General features: G+C 32.9%; 1 protein-coding gene across 2 annotated transcripts in view; it reads left to right on the top strand.

The window, feature by feature from the left end:
• Positions 1 to 20,112, top strand: part of LOC108553527 (uncharacterized) — a 139,586-nt gene that overhangs the window by 115,157 nt on the left and 4,317 nt on the right. The window lies entirely within an intron of this gene.

Raw genomic sequence — 20,112 nt, 5'->3', positions numbered from 1 at the left:
CATATACGTGTTTCTTGCAGTAGTTCTACATTAATAAAAATATACCATTAAAACATGAAAATTTTTTAAATTATATTTAAAAATATATTTATAACGCTATGGATTGTTATTTGAAATTTAGTGCATGAATTACTGCCTCGGTGATTTAATGATTCGACAAATGAATTGGAAAACTTATCCACCGCCATCGACTCGAATAATTGCTCACCGTTGATTAAGTTCCGGTAATTTCGCCAATAGGTGTGCTCGACGTGTTCCTCGTTAATGATTTAACGAGCCACAGAGAAAGTTTACAAAGCGGAAAGCTGATTCGGTACGAAATTAGATAAACATATTTAATACACGGAACGTGATATTCTGCAATTTATTATTTCGCAAATACGTACTAATTAGATCATGCTAACCTCGTTGAAAAATCTTCGAACCATATAGACACATAAATAAACCGTGGAAATGAAGTTTCTCAACCCCTAAATTTCATACTTATTTTTCGAATTTTCTTTGTATGTCTATAATTTATAATAAACGCTATCTAATAATAGTGCTAATAATTATAGCTAATTTATTGTAAACACTCAAAAATTCGTATTAAATAATTCTCAATTAATTCAAATTTTAATCTAATTTGCGAATACTATCTAATAATAGTGCTAATAATTATAGTTAATAATTTATTATAAACACTATCAAAAATTCTTGTTAAATAATTCTCAATTAATTCAAATTTTAATCTAATTTGCGATGATTTTTCGATTTCACTTTTATGCAATGCAAATGGAAATTAAGTATGTCAGTTAATTCGAATTTAAAGAATTTTCTTTGTACGTCTATAATTTATAATTAGCACTATCTAATAATAGTGCTAATAATTATAGCTAATAATTTATTATAAACACTATCGAAAATTCGTGTTAAATAATTCTCAATTAATTCAAATTTTAATCTAATTTTCGATGATTTTTCGATTTCACTTTTATGCAATGCAAATGGAAATTAAGTATGTCAGTTAATTCGAATTTAAAGAATTTTCTTCGATGAAAATTCGAATTTTATTTACGAATCGTGTGAACTATCTCGATTATTCGAGACTCGTGAAGTTACGCAGACATAGCTGGAATTTCTTCCATAATTGCCACGAAGGGGAACAAATATTTGAGTTCTACTGAAGATTTGAAATGTCGAATTAATTTACACACCTGATATTCGAAATTTATGGAGCAGAGGTTTGCTGGTGTCACGTTAGAACATGGACAAATAGGAACCTCTGCCATCGTCTGTTTTCTTGACAGTCTCGAATGATTAATCGCGTTGTGTGCTAGATTTGTAAACCTGACAGGTAAGAAATATTCGCCGTGAAAAAAGGTGCTTAGAAAGGGAATTTATGACCGAAAGCATTCCACGAGTTAATTAGAATACTCTCAAAACTGGACCCTAATACGGTGACCCGAATAGTGAAAAGATCGAGTATTCGTCACTTTCACTGAAAGGAAATCCAGATATTTTTCTAAAAAATTCGAACAAAACCAGAAAAATATACACCTTCTTTAATAGATCCCAAGAAACGAACAGTGTAATTATAATAATTTTAACATGATCATACACAATATTACGTATCATTGACTGAACTTAGAAACTCGGTTTTTAAATAAATTATTATATTCGTGTATAATTGTTGTATTTAAAAATTAATTTTTCTTTTCTGCGATAATTACAGACACTTCTATCCGTCCATTTATTCCTGAAATAAAATGAAATAAATAAAAATATGTTATTTTAGTGGTTACAGATACTTATAGAAATTGCTTAGTGAGTAGTATGAATAGGGAATTTATTATGAAGGGAAATACAATAAGTGAAGTTCGTGTTAAGGAAATTATAAACAAGAGCAAGAAATCACTAAAACAAAATACAAAATACAAAAAAATATTTTGTATTTTGAAATACAAATAAATGGCACACAAACCATTATATCACGAATATCGATTATTTTATTATCGACAAAATATTTATCCGTTAATTTATTAATGAAATATTGGAATAATAGGAGTACAGTGATACGTTGTTATAGTTTTCTGAAAGTACTTCAAGCGTTTACTTTGTGATTTATCGTTAGATCGACAGCCTTGATAAAAATCAACGTTGTTGAAGTATTCAGGTTATGTACACACAGTAATTATCAGATAAATGACCGAACCTTGATGAAGAGCATCACGTGTTTATTTTATTTTAACAAGATACCTTCTTATATTTTATTATCCGTTAATCGTTTATACGATACTTAAATCTAATTTCTCCCTTTGATTTAAAAATTAGAAACCGATAAGTTACAGGTACAACTAGGCCATTTGGTATTAGTGATAAATGGTATAGTAATCGATAAATGAAATAAGATTTTAGAAATGAGCACGTAATTTCCAAGTCTCGTGCATAGTAATCGATAAATAAAATAAGATTTTAGAAATAAGTACTTAATTTCGAAGTTTCGTGCATAGTAATCGATAAATGAAATAAGATTTTAGAAATAAGCACTTAATTTCGAAGTTTCGTGGATAGTAATTAATAAATAATAAATAATAAATAAGATTTTAGAAGTAAATGGCATAATAATCGATGAATAAAATAAGATTTTAGAAATAAGCACGTAACTTCCAAGTCCTATAGAGGAAAGATCATCTTTTCGTCATGATCGATACTCTAAAATACTCTAAAATACTCTAAAACACTCAGAGATTTCCAATATTATCTCAAGAAATAAGAAAATTCAATTTTCAAGCGAATCAATTAGAAGATGTGAATTTTTAAAAATTTTTACAAACATAGTCTCACTATTCTTAAAACAGATCACATGTACAACAGAGAAACAAACGAAACATCTACTTACAAAGTAGTAATCAGATATGCCTTCATTTAACTGACCTAACTTATTTATTGTCAGAAGACTATAATCAATACTCTGCTCTCAGAAATCATTCTCGAATGACAACTAAAATCTACACTTGAAACAAAAGAACAGGCACAACTTGATACCCATCGAGTTGTTATTTATTTTATCTAGATAATCTTCCCAGGATTGCTCTTTTATCTAAATATCACAAAATTAAATTTCGCAATATCCTCTTGCAATTCCAAAGAAAATTAAACAGTATCATACAAAAATCGATCTCTATTAGACCTAGTTAAAATAATTAGACTTAATTAATAATTAAACCTAATATATTGACCTAACTTGGAAGTGGGGAATTTTTCTTTCAAAAAATGGAATAGCTGTGAGATTTCATCTTGTGGTATTCAGATGAGAAACGACTAAATAATTGTCGAGGTGAATTAATATTTAATAATTATCTTTTCTCGGTTCCGATGGAGACTTCAGTTATCAGTGAGTAATCTCGAGGATTAAAATATTGATATAATCTTCTGATAATTTAGAATATTATAATCCTAGAGATCACTCCCTGGTAATTAAAGTCTCCTGGTAATTAAAGAGAAAAGATAATTATTAAATATTAATTCATCTCGACAATTATTTAGTCGTTCCTCGTTTAAATACCACAAAATAAAATCTTGCAGCTCCCCCAATCCTTGAAAGAAAAATTCCCTAGCTGCAAATTAGATCAATATATGTTGAAAGAACACGTATAGGATATTCGTGTCTAATCAAGATCGATTTTTGTACGATATTGTTTAATTTTCTTTGGAATTACAAAAGGATACTGCGAAATTTAATTTTGTGGTATTTAGTTAAACGATCAATCCTGGAAGGATTATTTAGATAAAATAAATAACACCTAGATGGGCAACCACGACCCCAGCTGCAACCACAGCGCACACTAGGTCCAAAGACATATTCAACCTGCAATTTCATCCCAGGACCTTTCATCCTACCGAATCAAATCCCGCTTAAAACCGATTCAGTGAATTTTGCCAACAATTCGGGATGAATAGCGACGCGGTTATCTGGAAGCACGCTAGACGGAGCGAATAAAACGAGAATTCGTTCGACAATGTCCCGAACCGGTCACAAGTGCAAACGAACGCTTCGTGATAACGTTTATCGCGACTCGTTGCATTGTCAATCGCGCGATTCAAAGAATCGCCGTTTCGAGTAGCGATGCTGTTATCTCGGGCTAAGCGAACTCTCGATATCGAGACGTTGCACGAGGAACGGAAACGGGCTAAGCCATCGGGGAACTCGGCCGGACGGTAATGGACCCAGCTAGATCGAGAGCAAGAACGAAACTGCTACCGGTTATCGACCAGCCGGAGAACATTTAAATTCACCATTGCGCTAGAAAGTGCACGCGATCGTTGGCTTTTCGCGTGTGAGCACACGAACTATGGCCAGGGAAAAATTTCTGCCGCTCGGTTACGCAACGGAAGCTCTGCGATCTGCTAGGGACCCTATGCACAGTGGGGAATTTCCCCAAACAGTGATCCATATGCGAAGGTATCTTTCGATTTGTGTAAAAATTGCTATCTCTGAATTTTTGGGGGTTGCTCGTTACGAATTCGAAGTCGAAAGTAAAAGGAAACAAAATGGCGGAACCAAACTGACGGACAGATATATAGAAAAATATTTGATCAGGCTGAAACTTGATATCCATATGCTTTCGAAATCACTAGTTACGAATTTGAAGTAAAAATTATATAAAACATTTGGCGGATCCAAAATGGCGGATAAATATGTTTAAAGAGTGTTACATTGATTAGAAATCCTGTTTGTTTAGATTTTCGGGATTCTTAATTAGGTTAATTATAAATATTAAAATTTCAAAAGATTTAAGAAATGGGAGAGGAAAAATGTTGAAGAATTAATTATATACATATTTGAAGGAAAATTGTGAGAATATGTAATCAAAGAGATAACGTGGAATATGGAAGTTTTTATTGAAATTTTGGAAATAATCATTTAAGTCGTGGTAAATTTAGTGTTAGGTTAATATTTTTATTAAAATGTAACGATTAAGTTCACATTCTCGCCGATAGATGGATTCCTACTTGAAGGAGGATCGAGGACTTTCTCGTGAGTTCTTAGTGAACCCTAGACCTCCCATAAATAGAAGTTCCTATGCTATTCCTCGTCTAAGGCAGGGCCTGCTAGAGAGCATTTAACGTATGTTAAATTAAAAATGGGCCTGCTAGAGAGCCTTACTGACGAGTCCCACTAGCAGGTCCAGGACGAAACGAATTCCTTCCCTGCGTCCTTCTACCTGCTTCGTACCCTAGTGCCACGACCAAGGGGATACCAACAGGCAGTATATAGAAAACACCCCCTCAAGACATCATAAAACCCCATGGGGGGACCCTCACAAAAAGAATATCATTGGTGATTAATAATAATTAAAAATTAAATAATAATATTAAATAATAATATTGAATAATTAAAATTAAATAATTAAACGAGTGAGTTTAACTCACGATACACATGACTGACTAGCCTACACTCCGATAGGGAGTGTACACTACACGTACTCCAATGTACTCGACAACTTCACATGCCTCGGCACCCTCCAATCGGACCTAACCCCCACTCCAGCCACCACAGACCCCACCATGAACTTACTCGCGAACGAAGGTGTCGACGAACCGACAAAACACCCAGAATCAACCGGGAGGGCCCCTAGCAAGGCCCTGTAGCCGTGTCACGCAGGCCCTTGCCCCACGAGATAGAAACCGAATTACCCCTTATCGGACGCTAGCTTTTTATACGCGATTCTCACTAGGTTGTAGTTGGTTTCGGTAAATTTGCGAAAGATTTCCGTCTTATCACGTCCCACGTGACACACGATCGCAGTGACCAAGTACTGTTGTCACGTGAGAGGTGACTTAAGACCGATAAGGGTTAAGGAATCATCCTTGGGGTCTAATCACAGACCGATAGGCAGTATCAACGGCTACAGGATCATTTATATTAAGTATTTTCACTACTTTTTGAAATAATTAGATCATTTATTGATCTCCGATTAATAGTGTAGAAATTTGTTAAAGGATTGTAGTCTTTGTTTGCGATTATATTCGAACTTCTGCTAATAATACTCGCCCTTACATAATCCTTGCCTTGTAAATACACCTCGTGCATGAACCATTCTCCATAGCTCATATCACTCGAGGGAAAGTGCTTGTGAACACATTGTAACGATCAGACCTCGATTAAAATGCGATTCCTCGAAGGCTCTCGACTTATCGCTGAACATCGACCTCGACCATCTCGACTTGACATAATATCATAGTCACTTGGGTCCGTTGGAGTAATCCACGAGTCTTCATCCAACAACGGGTAATAATGACCGTGATGATCCTTTATGTTAGCGGGATTTACGTTTTGGATGGCTGCGTGTTTACGTAACTACGCTGGATCGAGACGAGGTTGAGAAAGCCAAAGGAGGTGAAATTTAATTATGTGGAAGAATGGTGCAAGAAAATAATTTGAGCAAATAAACCATTAAAGTATATACAAGGTTTTCGATCTTTGATAAAAGGGGTAATTAAAATTTGTTCATTTATAGTATTAAAAATAGATGTTTATGCCTGTGAAATATGGCTGAACCTTATGAAACATTTATAAATAATTAAAAATTCAAACGTATCATCTTAGCATTAAATAGTATTTATTATACGGCTATTTAAAGTTTGGAATTAGCCAGACATAATTTGATAATTACGTTACTAGTAATACTTTCATTTAAAAATGGCGAAATTATAAATTTATTTTCATTTTATTATTTGATTAACGAATAATATAATTTTTTATTTTATCCCTCCTATTTGTGTAATAATTTTATTGTGTAACTAGTCTGTTAATAAATTAGCAAAATTATTATTCGGTATAATAATTCATATAATAACTTTATTATGAGAAAGTTAGATATAATGAATGTGAAAATAAAATTAATAGACAAAAACCGTTTCAAATTTTTTATTAAATTATGTATTACCTAATAAAAAGTAATACAATAAAAATCAATTTTTGTTTTTAATAATACCATAATATATTCTTGGAAAGTTTTGAAAATGGAGGTCATGGTTCAAAAGTGACTATTTATTATATTTTTTATAAATTTTAAAATATTCATATATAGTCTTTCCAAATCGATTTTTAATTGCATCGTTAGAAAATTATAAATTAATTTGTACATTATTATTGAACTAGGAAATAAAGTAACTTTTCGTTTTGTCCCTTCTATTTTTATAATGATCCTATTATGTCACCTGTGTCAGATTTCCCGCGCAGTTCCTCGCGCTCAGTTTCCGATTATTCAATTATTATCCAAGCGTAAATTCTCATTGCTGATTTAAAACACGAAAGCTTGATATAATACGGTGTTTAACACGATTTTCATTAGCTTCGTTCGATTGCAGAATGGAATTATCGGCAACAGTGACCGAGTTCAGGCTAACCCATTAATTCAATTTCAATTCACTTCTCTTTTCCCCGCACAAGGATACGTAACACTTAAAACGCGAAAAACCGTGCAATGCAACCCGTTCATTCCCGCTTTATTACCGGCCATAACTTTATTCCGACTTATCTTATCACGATAACGAGTAATAAAGAAAGTCGTTTCCCCTCGTTACCTTTCGCAACCAGGATTAAGAAAGGCGAAACGTTTTATCAACCCCTCGCGAATCTCGTTTCAAATTCCTCTTATTGATATACATACACTTACTGACAACAATTAAGAAATACATAATCATTTGGCAATTTCGATATATTCTCTATCTTCTAAGATACATAGGTTGAAACTGAAAATAGCATAAAAGAAACATTGTTTACTGATGTATGGAATGTTATCTTGTTATGCCATTTTTAGTTTCGTTACCTATGTATATATTCCTATATATTAGTTTTGATACCTATGTATATATTCCTATATAAGATCCGTTCACTGCACAAATCTATTAACTACACTTTTTGAAAAATCTTAAATTTAAGTGTCAAAGCACTTGGTATAGTCGTAACTTTTTATATTTATAATAACTTTCCCTGATAATTAAGATTAATACCGTTAAACGACAAAAATTTGTTGGCCACTGAATAATAAATAATTTATTTCAGAGGTCACTTTGATCAACTCTAATGTAAATCGTTGCAATAATGCAACTCAAATGCACTAGCAAGCCACGAATAACGGTGAATTTTTTAGTGCCGTCTTATCAGAATTTAAGTAAAATTTAGTCAAATTTAAATTCTCTTCCAGTAACATGAAAATGGTAATATTGCTAACGATTACCTTTTGGCTGCTTTTTCTTATAAATTTTATATACCGTTAGATGAAAGTTACATTTGTATTTATGCATTCTACGATATTTATTACGATTTAAATTATAAAGGGAATTTTGAAAAACAATATACATTATTTCATTGCATTTCTCCACTTTTTGCTTAATAATTCCAATATCGGTCCTTTGTGGCGCGCGTCCAGGCTATTCCAGATAAAATAAATTATCAAGGAAGCTCGGAAACCTCGTTCGACACGATCGTTGACGTCCAAATACACGATCGACACGGTCCAAAAAAAAGGTGTCCATTCGTTTCATGAATATTAAATTAACCATCGTGAGATTCAACTAGAGACGATCATTAAAAGAAAATAAGAAAAAAGGAAAAGGAAGAAAGGAAACGAAAATAAAATAAGGTAGTCACGTGTTTCTTGAATACTTATCACGAGACACAGAGACACACTGATCGACGTATGGTAGCTTCCACGGTTTTGTTAAAGGGAGAAGGAAGGAAGGGAGAAAAAGGAAAGAAAATGGATGCCGGGTTTTTCTGCGCGATCGTTGGGATCTTCGCTATTAGGCTCGTTTCTTCTTTATTTATAGTAGTGCGCATTTCCATGAGTCGTATAGTTCGCAGGGGTTCCGCTAGCTGACGTAAAGTTGTCCCCTTCCGACCGGATGCTCCTCGATCGTAAAGCCTCAAGGGTAACACGCATTTGTCCTGCGAGTTTCTTGCTCGATCCGCGATCTTTTTTCCTCAAGATCTGTTCCTTGGAATAATGGAGAAATTGTCGTCTTTCTGGTTATAGAGAATTCTGAAATGCTTGATTGAACTTGAAAGGAATATAGGGGAGGAAGAGGGGGATGAAATGGACTTATGAAAGGAATTTTGTGAATGAGGATTTTATTTCGAGATACTAAGGTTCCGTGGACTAAAATTTAATCTAGATTTTTGTGATCGAAAATATATCTGTTATATATTATATCATACATAATGTAAATGATATGCACAATATCTAAGTTACATAATAATTTGTTGTATATACAATGTTGTGTGTATAACTTAGTGTCTATAGTTATAGATGTAATATGAGTATGTGTATATATAATACAATATATATAATATTCTAGTATATGTATGTATATATGTATATACACATATTTAAATGTATAATTTACACGCTAATAATGTCATATCTATATATATGTAGATAATATATTATTGTTTAGATATAAATATAGATGTTAGTGCTTAGAATATATTGTAAATCACCACAAATAACAAGTAAAGAAATTTCTTTACATAAAATTATAATACTTGATATTTAAATTAATTAATACGTAATAACATTGTATATACACCGCAAAATCAAAGACCTCTCAAAGAATTACAAGATCAGAATATTTAAAAAATCATAAAATTAGTATACCGCTTTCTTATTCCTAATATGTATTTAAGATTCATTCATTTTTATTATAATACAGACTTTAATTCGTCGTATAATCTTTCACGCTTGTATCGATTACAATTCCCTGCGAGAGAAAGAAAATTCGTAAATCGTATTCTCATTGCCCTGGAAAGGAATCGTGTAGAAATCGAAATCGCGATCGCGCGGATTGAAACAATGGCGAGGCGAAATATGGTGCCAAGAGCTCTGTATCTAAAAAAAAAAAGAGAAAAAATAAAAAGAAAAACGAGAATGAAAAAACTGTTTTCCTTCTCCCGACGATAACGTTCGAGTAAACGGAGCCATGCGTGTAGGTCACGCGACTTTCTTGCAAAATATACAAATCGCGTGCGTAAACCGTACGATCGCGATCGTCTGGAACAATATCATCGTTTGCTGGCCGATTTGTTTGACTACGCGGAAATCGAGCACGAGTTCGCACAATTTACGACGTTATTTTCGGTTTCGCGTGACTCACTCTCGAAATTACGAAAAACCTGATCCGCGAGAACGTGTGACTTGGAATACGGCCGACGCGGAGATACCGATACGGAGATACGGTGGAGCAAGATGGAGCACCTCGTCCGAATTTTATGCTACCGTAGCGCCTCCTACATTCGCCGCTAGAGGGATGCTCGGCGCAACGCGTTTCTCGAAAGTACTCGTCGCGTTCACTCCCAATGATTAAACGCTAAACCCATTAGCAATTTATGTATATCCATTTCTATTGAATTAGACAAATAATTTGTCTATAAATAAAAACAATATTTCTTATAATTAACTGCGGATAATAACCAATTTAGCGAGAACAATAATATACAAGCGAAATGATTTTTAGATAGCAACAGAAGAAATTAGTTCTTTTTATTTTAATTAAAAAATGGATGGGTTTTTCAATTTACATATACCTACCTGACTGATTTTTAAATAAGATCTATATTTTTCGGTAATTTAATGCATGTTAATAGTAATAAATATAAATATAATAGTAGTAATGGTAGTAATAAATATGATAAATATAATATATAAGCGAAATGATTTTTAGATAGCAACAAAAGAAATTAATTCTTTTTATTTTAATTCTAAAATGAATGGGTTTATCAATATGTATATACCTATCTGACTGGCTTTTAAAATGAAATTTATATTTTTTGGTAATTTAATGCATGTGGATAGTAATAAATATAATATATAATAAATGTAAATATAATAGTAGTAAAATTAGTAATAAATATAATAAATATAATGTATAAGCGAAATAATTTTTAGATAGCAACAAAAGAAATTAATTCTTTTTATTTTAATTTTAAAATAAATGTGTTTTTCAATTTATATATACCTATCTGACTGGTTTTTAAATAGAAGTTACATTTTTTGCTAATTTAATGCACGTGGGTTGTAATAAATTAATAAATTAATAAATTGATTTTTAGATAACAATAATTAGTTAATATATAGCTATTTCTACTCAAGTATCTATTTTATTCGAATAATTTTGGGTTTTATTAATTTTCTCTGTTATTGCTGAAATTAATATCGGAATTGAACATTCGAGAAACGAGAAAATGGAGGACCATGCGTCCTTCTGTACTCGCCGAGAACAAAGGAAAATCGTTTTTCATTTTCTGAGAAACAAAGCACATTTTACCAATTATTAACGGTTCGCTAAATTTCGCTGTCGAGTACAACAAAGTTTGTTTAATCAAGTTTGTTTATTAGACACTGTGTGCCACGCTGAACGAAATAAATTAATCGCGAACTACGCCATGTTTAACAAACAATAATTTTTCAAAACGCAAGATTGTTGCTTTATTTTCGTTCGAAATAAACATTCGCGAGACGGAAAAAGCAACGAGACATAGAAATTTACATGTCCTAGTTCTTTTACGAACTTTTGGATAGAATTGATGTGCACGATTCCGCCATGCTAATTTTCACAGTGTTATATAATCTTCCACGGTATACATTTACCAAATTTTCCAAATTTAACTTTTCGTCTTACACCTGGAATGTATTAATATTCCTAATTTTAGCTAAGTTTCTGAGCTTTGTGTAACTTTTCTAACTAATCATTTACTCGATATTCCAATTTTAACTTTTCACGTGACATCTGGAATAAATTAATATTCCACTGTACTAACCAACTTACACGTCGTCCAACTTTTCTATTTATTCACAAAATTTTCCAATTTTCCTATTTATTTTCCAATTTTCCTATTTATTTTCCAAATTTTTCAAATTCATCTGACACCTGGAATAAATTAATATTCCTCTGTACTAACTAATTTACATTTTGTCCAACTTTTCTATTTATTCGCCAAATTTTCCAAATTCGTCTGACACCTGGTATAAATTAATATTCCACTATACTAGCCAATTTACATGTTTTCTAACTTCTATTTATTCGCCAAATTTTCCAAATCCGTGTAACACCGTGAATAAATTAATATTCCACTATACTAGCCAATTTACACGTCATCCAACTTTTCTATTTATTCACAAAATTTTCCAAATGCATCTGACACTTGAAACAAATTAATATTCCATTTGTCTAACTGGAATAAATTAATACTCCACTATGTCAAATTTTCAAGCTTTCTTTTCAAAATATCCACTTACTGTAATTTCCAAATTCAGCTTCCTGTCCAACATCTGCAAATAATTAGTGTCTAAACAGTTACAGTTGGATCATCGTGTAAACCACGAGATCCCAGAAACAATGCATTCGGCTCATCGAAGCCAGCAAACTTGCTCATCGCGGGATCGAGGCTAAATAGAGGGAGTTTCCGTCATTATAGCGCACTTAGTCCCTTAATAGCCCTTAATAGAGACAGTGCGTTCACACGCGTCTTTAGATAATCGTGTGCAAGAATGTGAAACATTCTTTGCCGGTATCTTCGAACAGGAATTCCTAAACACGCGAGCACTCTCGGGTTCGTCGTATAATCAACGCTACTGTTTTATGTTGCTGCCCGGTTGCTCGAAGTTCGAGTCACCGAGATAACGATTATCGATGGCTCACGTTGGTGGCATTCGTGTTCGTCCTCCAGGTTTCACTTCACGCTTCTGTTTGCCCGAACTTGGACCTCTGAATTAGTTACCACACGGAAGGAACAGGGGGATGATTAAAATCGAGACCTGGACATGGATCGTATTTCTTTGGAAGAAGTAGGATAAGCAAGGTTTTCCAGAATATGGCAAAATGTCTGGAGATACTTTAAAATGTTTCAAAATATTTCAAAATATCTCGAATATCTTAAGGTATACGAAAATATATCAAGATGCTGCAAAAAGGTCCCCAAATGTCTCAAATTGCTCCAGAATATCCTAAAGTATGCTAAATATGAAAAGAATATCTTAAAATACACCAAAATATATCAGATTATAGAAAAATGCATCCAAATGTTTTAGAACAACTTCAAAATATCTTAAAATATCCTAAAATATCCTGAAACTGATGATACTCTAAAATATCGCGAAATATCTCAAACATTTTCAAACATTCTCAAACAAAAGCACCCCAAATATCAGGAAACTCCAAAATATTCTAAAATATCTCAAAATACTCATAATCCTAATTCTAAAATATCGCCGACTATCTTAAAATATTCTAAAACACATTAAAATACAAGAAAATATTTCCACACCACCATAACGTCTCATACTATATCAAACATTTCCAAAATATCTGAAAATAAGTACTCAAATATACTCCAAACTACTTCAAACATCCCAAATTATCCTAAAAATCGTAAAATCTTCAAAAATACCCAGGGAGCCCCTAAAATATTTCGAAACGCCATAATTCACATCCAAAAGCTGTCACGACGATACCAAACCGTGAAAGTCTCGAAGCTCCTCATTGGAAACGGAGTTAAATCAGATTTGAGAATGAAAATTAAGGTCGAGGATGGGTCTCTTTGTTCGATGAGACGTGTTGGAAGAAATTTAGGGAAAGTGTGACGAATCGGATACGTAACCACTCGCTCCCATCCTTTTTAATGGCCGTTGTTAGGTCTCGATCGATGATTTATTTCCGTGAACGCGGTTAAGCGGGTTACTCAAGAAGAGAAACAGCCCTAAACCTAGATTCGAAGTACATTCTTGGCCACTCGATGGTCTCAGCTTCTTTCTTATCTCGAGCACGTGCAATTGCTTTTCTCGAATGGAAATCCGTACGAGGTTTCACGAAGGACGTGAAAGTAAAAATAGGAAATTTAGAAAGCGATATCTTGGCCAATTAAAGGTATTCAGACAATAAGAATATGGTGGAAGAAAGTAAGAAGGATGTGCATGTATCTCTTCACTCTCTACGTCACTTTCGATTTCACGAAAGATCTACGAACCAATAAATTGAAAAATTCTAATACTTATACAGGTATCCCATGTGTGTAACACAAAGTACAGTGAAGAGAAAAACTGTATATATACTACAACACTTAACCCTTTGTACTCGACGATCTTTTCGCCACAGAAGAGTAGAAATTCGAAGATTTTCTGCTACCAAGCTGATGATATTTTTTGGAACAGTAAATAAAAATTCGTATAATAATTAACACGTAGAATTAATTAATTTCAATACCTCGCACACTATTACGTTATTTTGAATTTAATACATCAATTAATATCGATCTTCGAAATTTTATTGGGTGGTGACTGAAGATCACCTCTCGAGTGCAAAGGGTTAATATGTTAATATTTATACGTTATTATTTCAATTATTATATGTTAATATTTAAACAGCGATATCTCTATGAGTAGAAATCGTATAATAATATTTATGGAGCCAATATTTAGGACAAAGTTTGTATTTTCACATCCCAAAATTTAATTCCTATTTAAATATTTTTAGAGTAGGAAATAAAGACAGTCTTTCACCTGGAAAATTGTAAAAATTCAAACACTGATGGTTTCACTGAAAAATTTTGTTCGGGGTCAATAATTATTAACTGATGATAAGTGATATCTTTATGAGCAGAAATCACATAATAATATTTATATGGCCAATATTTAGGACAAAGCCTGTATTTTCACATCCCAAAATTTAATTCCTATTTAGATGTTTTTATAATAAGAAATAAAGGAAAGAATAAAATTTTTCACTTGGAGAAATGATAAAAATTCAAACACTAGTGGTTCCATTGAAAAATTTTGTTCAGGGTCGAAATTATTAACTGGATCATTCGAGGATACGAGAAACGAATCAAATTGGGAATTAAATTAACAGAGCAATGACTGATTTCACGGCGTAGACACTGAATCGTAACCTCGAAGATCTCGCAATGAAGTCACCGTATTCATGGATTACAAGAGAAAATGTAGGTTCCTTGCATAATCTGACCTTTGATTCGACTTTGTTGTAACGCCTTGTTTCGATGCAACTTTCATTATTCAGAAAGGTCATGAGACAGGAGAATGTATATAGGAATGGACAAAAGCTCATAATTTAACAATAAAAATGGTCGATTATACTTATTTGTTTATTTGGAAGCATGACCATCTTGAATGTAACTACCAGTTATTATAGTATCATAATGTACATATTGTATAATACAGTGATGTATCATTCAATAAGAAAGTGGTAATTCGAAAAGAAATGTTAATAATATTGGGTGTTTTAAAATTCCAGCAAGAAGTAATTTTAATAAAAAACATAGGATTTTAATACAAAATTGTAAATATTTCTCAACAATGAAAACGCGTTGTTCTTTGGTGTAACACTCCATTTTTAATAACCCTAAACTGTCATCTGTCACACTGTCTTTTTTTTTCGTTGGCAACACTTTATCACACAAATGGCGCGAAATTCAAATCTTGCGTAAATTTTGGAACATCCTATATAATAAAAATGACAGAATAAATATAAATATATAGAGAGAGACGTTTTCGAATATAATATACTAATATTCCTTTTTGTGTATAATATATTTGATATTAATTCTTATTATATTATTTTATAACAATTTATATTAATATTTTCGTATATATTAATATTAATATATTTTATACTCATACTAAATTTTCTATTTAGGCTACATCAACCCCTTAGATCAACAGTATAAAAAAAAAAATATTTTATTATTCATATAATATCGAAAAATAAATTTTCAAATTTAATTTTAATGAATTTTATTCAAAAGGACTTTATTGGTACAATTTTTATATTCGCATACCCGGCAAGTAAAAGTAACTGCAAGCTTGACCTGTTAACAAAAGTTATTGAATTATTAATAGAATTTATCCATCGGAACGGTATTCCTAATTTTTTAGAAATACTTGATAAAATTTCACCGCAAATCAGCATACAATCGATTGACACGTTATGGATCAAATACAGCCGATATGACATTGTCATACCTTTAAAGATCAAGGATATCATGTGAGAGCTATCGACACGAGAGTCAAAAGGCTATTAAAAATCAATAAGGATCATAACTCGAGTATTTGCATAAAAGTTTTTACAGTGACACTCGCTGACGCGTATATTTCTTTATGATACAGTAGGTATCATAGTCGATAGTACACGATATCCTAAATGACATCAACAGATCCTGTCGATAGTACATTTTGTCGATGACAAAAATACAGAACACGAAGATTAATTATTCTACCCTTATACCTCATTCAAAACTTTCACCCCCATATCTCTTCCCACATTACTCTTTACCAAAAACCAACGTATCTTCACTATACCCTAAGTAAGATCAAGGGATCCTATCGATGGTACAACGAAAACGGAAATACAGGAAATGAAGATTAATTATTCTACCCTAATACCCCATCCAAACTTTTCATCCCTTCATTTTCCATCATACCACTCTTTTCCACGATACTACCCTAACATCGACAAATCCTCTCGATAGAACAACGAAAAAGAAAATAGACAACACGAAGTTCGATACCTCGACGAAAATTTCCACCCTTACATCTGTGCCATCGTAACCACCCCTCACCAAAAAGTAACATGCTTTTGGAATACCCTAAATAAGATCAAGAGATCCTGTCGATAGTACTACGAAAACGGAAATACAGGAAATGAAGATTAATTATTCTACCCTAATACCCCATCCAAACTTTTCATCCCTTCATTTTCCATCATACCACTCTTTTCCACGATACTACCCTAACATCGACAAATCCTCTCGATAGAACAACGAAAAAGAAAATACAGAACACGAAGCCCGATACCTCGACGAAAATTTCCACCCTTACATCTGTGCCATCGTAACCACCCCTCACCGAAAACCAATGTATCCCCACAATACCCTAAATAAGATCAAGAGATCCAGTCGATAGTACAAAGAAGATGAATATACAGAAGATGAAGATTAAATATTCTACCCTAATAACTCATTCAAAATTTTCACCCCTTCATCTTCTGTCATGCCACTCTTCTCCAAGAAACAACTTATTTCCACGATACCACGCTAATATCGACAAATCCTCTCGATAGAATATCGAAAAAGAAAATAGAGAACACGAAGTTCGATACCTCGACGAAAATTTCCACCCTTACATCTGTGCCATCGTAACCACCCTACACAAAAATGGCAACGTGTCTCCGGAATACCCCAGTATCGATGGATCTACTCGATAGTACAACGAAAAGGAAAGTCTAGGAAAAGAGCGAAGGTGGGAACGACGGGGTATAAATTCGTCGATCGTTCTCCACGAAGTTTCATTTCGATCACGAAATCCGTCGGCGCCATCCCACGTTCCGCCTGCTGCTCCTCCTGCGGCACATCGGGGATGCCCGGCACGTTCGTGAATCTGAATCTCGTGTTTGTACGTCCTATTCACGGCGTAGACATAATCGTGGCGTGGCTGCATAACGGTAAAAACAGATCGGCGTGCATTCACTTTTCCCCGTGCTGTGCGCGTGCAGTTTTTCCACCGCGTCTACGTACACCAAGCGTGTACAGTGCACTGTACACCCAGGCAGACGAAGACCGGTGCAGGCATGCAATAGCCTTTTAAAACCGACGAGTCATCGATCCACCCGGTCACCGATGTACAAATAACTCTAATGGAATTACCCTTTCCTTTCGATGTTTCGCCCCGAGAATCCAGCCGATCTGCATCTGCCAGCGATCGAGTCTCTCTCTCTCTCTGACTCCCTCTGTCTCGTTCAGAGGGATGCGGGCACCCTGCCTAGCGAGAGGAACGGTTGAATGAAATTTCGATCGTGAGAGAATCGACGTGATCATCCGAATACGATGGAAGTCGAGGAAAATAAATTGAAAATTTTTTAAATCGCACTGTTTCAGGCTAGCAATTTCAATTCCGGTCCTTTGTGTTTAACACTGAACCTAGCTTAAATGATCATTTCCCAATATTAAAACCAGCTTAAATGACTTTTTTTCAACATTAAAACTAGCTTAAATGACTTATTTTCAATATGAAAACTAGCTTAAATGATTGTTTTCAACATTAAAGCTAGCTTAAATGACTTCCTTTCAACACTAAACCTAGCTTAAATAACCATTTATTAATATTAAACCTAGCTTATATGACTTCTTTTCAACATTAAAACTAGCTTAAATGACCATTTATCAACATTAAAACTAGTTTAAATTACTTCGTTTCAATATAAAACCAGCTTAAATAACTTCTTTTCAACATCAAAGCCAGCTTAAATGACTTCCTTTCAACACTAAACCTAGCTTAAATGACCAGTTATCAACATTAAAACTAACTTAAATGACTTCTTTTTAATACTAAACCTAGCCTAAATGACCATTTATCAACATTAAAACTAACTTAAATGACATCTTTTCAATATTAAAACTAGCTTAAATGACTTCTGTTCAACATGAAAACTAGCTTAAATGATTATCTTCAACATTAAAGCTAGCTTAAATGACTACTTTTCAACATTCAAACTGGCCTACATGACTTTTTTTAACACTAAACCTAGTTTTAACAGACGTTCCTAAAATTTTTTTAAATTTTTGTTATTTTTCCACTCCAACGTTATCATCTTATTGTTGATTACTAGTCTTCGCGATTTTTCTTTCAGAATATTATGCATAATTAATATTTCTATATCTCCCATTATTCCATTTCTTTTTAATTATTTCCTTCAGTCACCAATCATTTGACTATGATAAGTTTAATATTAATATTTTTGTAATTTCCAGTTTTGGTCAAGATTTTAATATGGTAATATGTGTATTGTACCTTTAGTGTGTATGATGAACAATTGTACCGATAATTATTAAATTGTACGTGTTCGTATTATATTGTTATGACTTTTTCGAAATCGTTGTATGAGAATGTTTGAAACCCATGATTTTGTACCTCTAACTTTGTTCTAATTATTAAGTGCATGGAAATAAGCATGATTAGACGAGGAAGTCTTTTGAAGTAGAATCGTGAGGAAGATTGATTAATCGATACCTGTTCTACTTCTTTTCAAGCGAGGCTAACTCCTAAGTGAAATCTACTCTGTGTGCACATCGACACTTTTCATTTTGGAGGATAACCACTTACTTGTTGAAAAGATTCACGAAGACTATAAACTCGTATTGTTTCAGAAACAATCGAGTATTATTGGCTAATTTATTTTTGGAATGATATTTAATCAGAAAAACATTCGAAATATAAAATGCATTGAGAAAATTTTATTTAAAAAATTTATGGAAAATATAAGTGTATTTAGAAAATTCAAATGTTGGAAAGTATATTATCCAAGGAAAAGTTCATTTTTAAAAATGTAAAATAATTTTAATCGTCATGGAATGTTCCAGATGGTACTTCTCGAGTATATACAGATATTTTCAACATTTCAATTTATTTTTTTTCAATTTAGAAATCGAATTTGCATTTAAAAAGGCAATTTAAAGAACACCTCGATGATCTGGTTTAATTTAATAAGCGAGATATAGATCCCTAGGATTTATTCGTTGCAGAAATTCCAAGAATTACTGTCGCAGAATAAAATCTGACAGCAATTAGGCCAGTTCGCTGGAATTTCGAACAGATCCCCGTAATTCGTTAAATAAGTTTCCGGAATGTATAGATGCCATCTGAGCAAGTGGCATCTATTAACGTTGAAAAGTAGGCTAACATCGCGGCTGAAGATGATTCAATACTCGAGTGAAAGCTTTGACAACCGAAGCTGAATGCAAACCTTGTGACACGATATACTTCTTTCCTCGATTCTAATTCCTCGACGAATTCGAAATATGTCCGTATATCATACTTTCCCGAAGATCCGTTATTTTTCTAACCTAAAACGAATCAAATTTCTATCATCGTACAGTCAAACTGAATAAGAAAGGAAGAAGGTACAAAAAAGTAATGATTCTCATAAAAATCAATCTTACTAAACTGAAAATTTCCAAAATTCTTTACAAATTCATGCATTTTGCAAATCCTTTAGTTTATTCCAATTCTAGAAATTCCAACTCTTTTATTTAAAAATAAATTATTATTATTAAAATTT

The sequence above is a fragment of the Eufriesea mexicana genome, unplaced genomic scaffold (assembly GCF_001483705.2).
Source record: "Eufriesea mexicana isolate 0111107269 unplaced genomic scaffold, ASM148370v2 scaffold10819, whole genome shotgun sequence".
Lineage (NCBI taxonomy): Eukaryota > Metazoa > Arthropoda > Insecta > Hymenoptera > Apidae > Eufriesea > Eufriesea mexicana.
The sequence above is the reverse complement of the archived record's forward strand: the minus strand, read 5'-3'. Positions and strand labels throughout refer to the sequence as shown.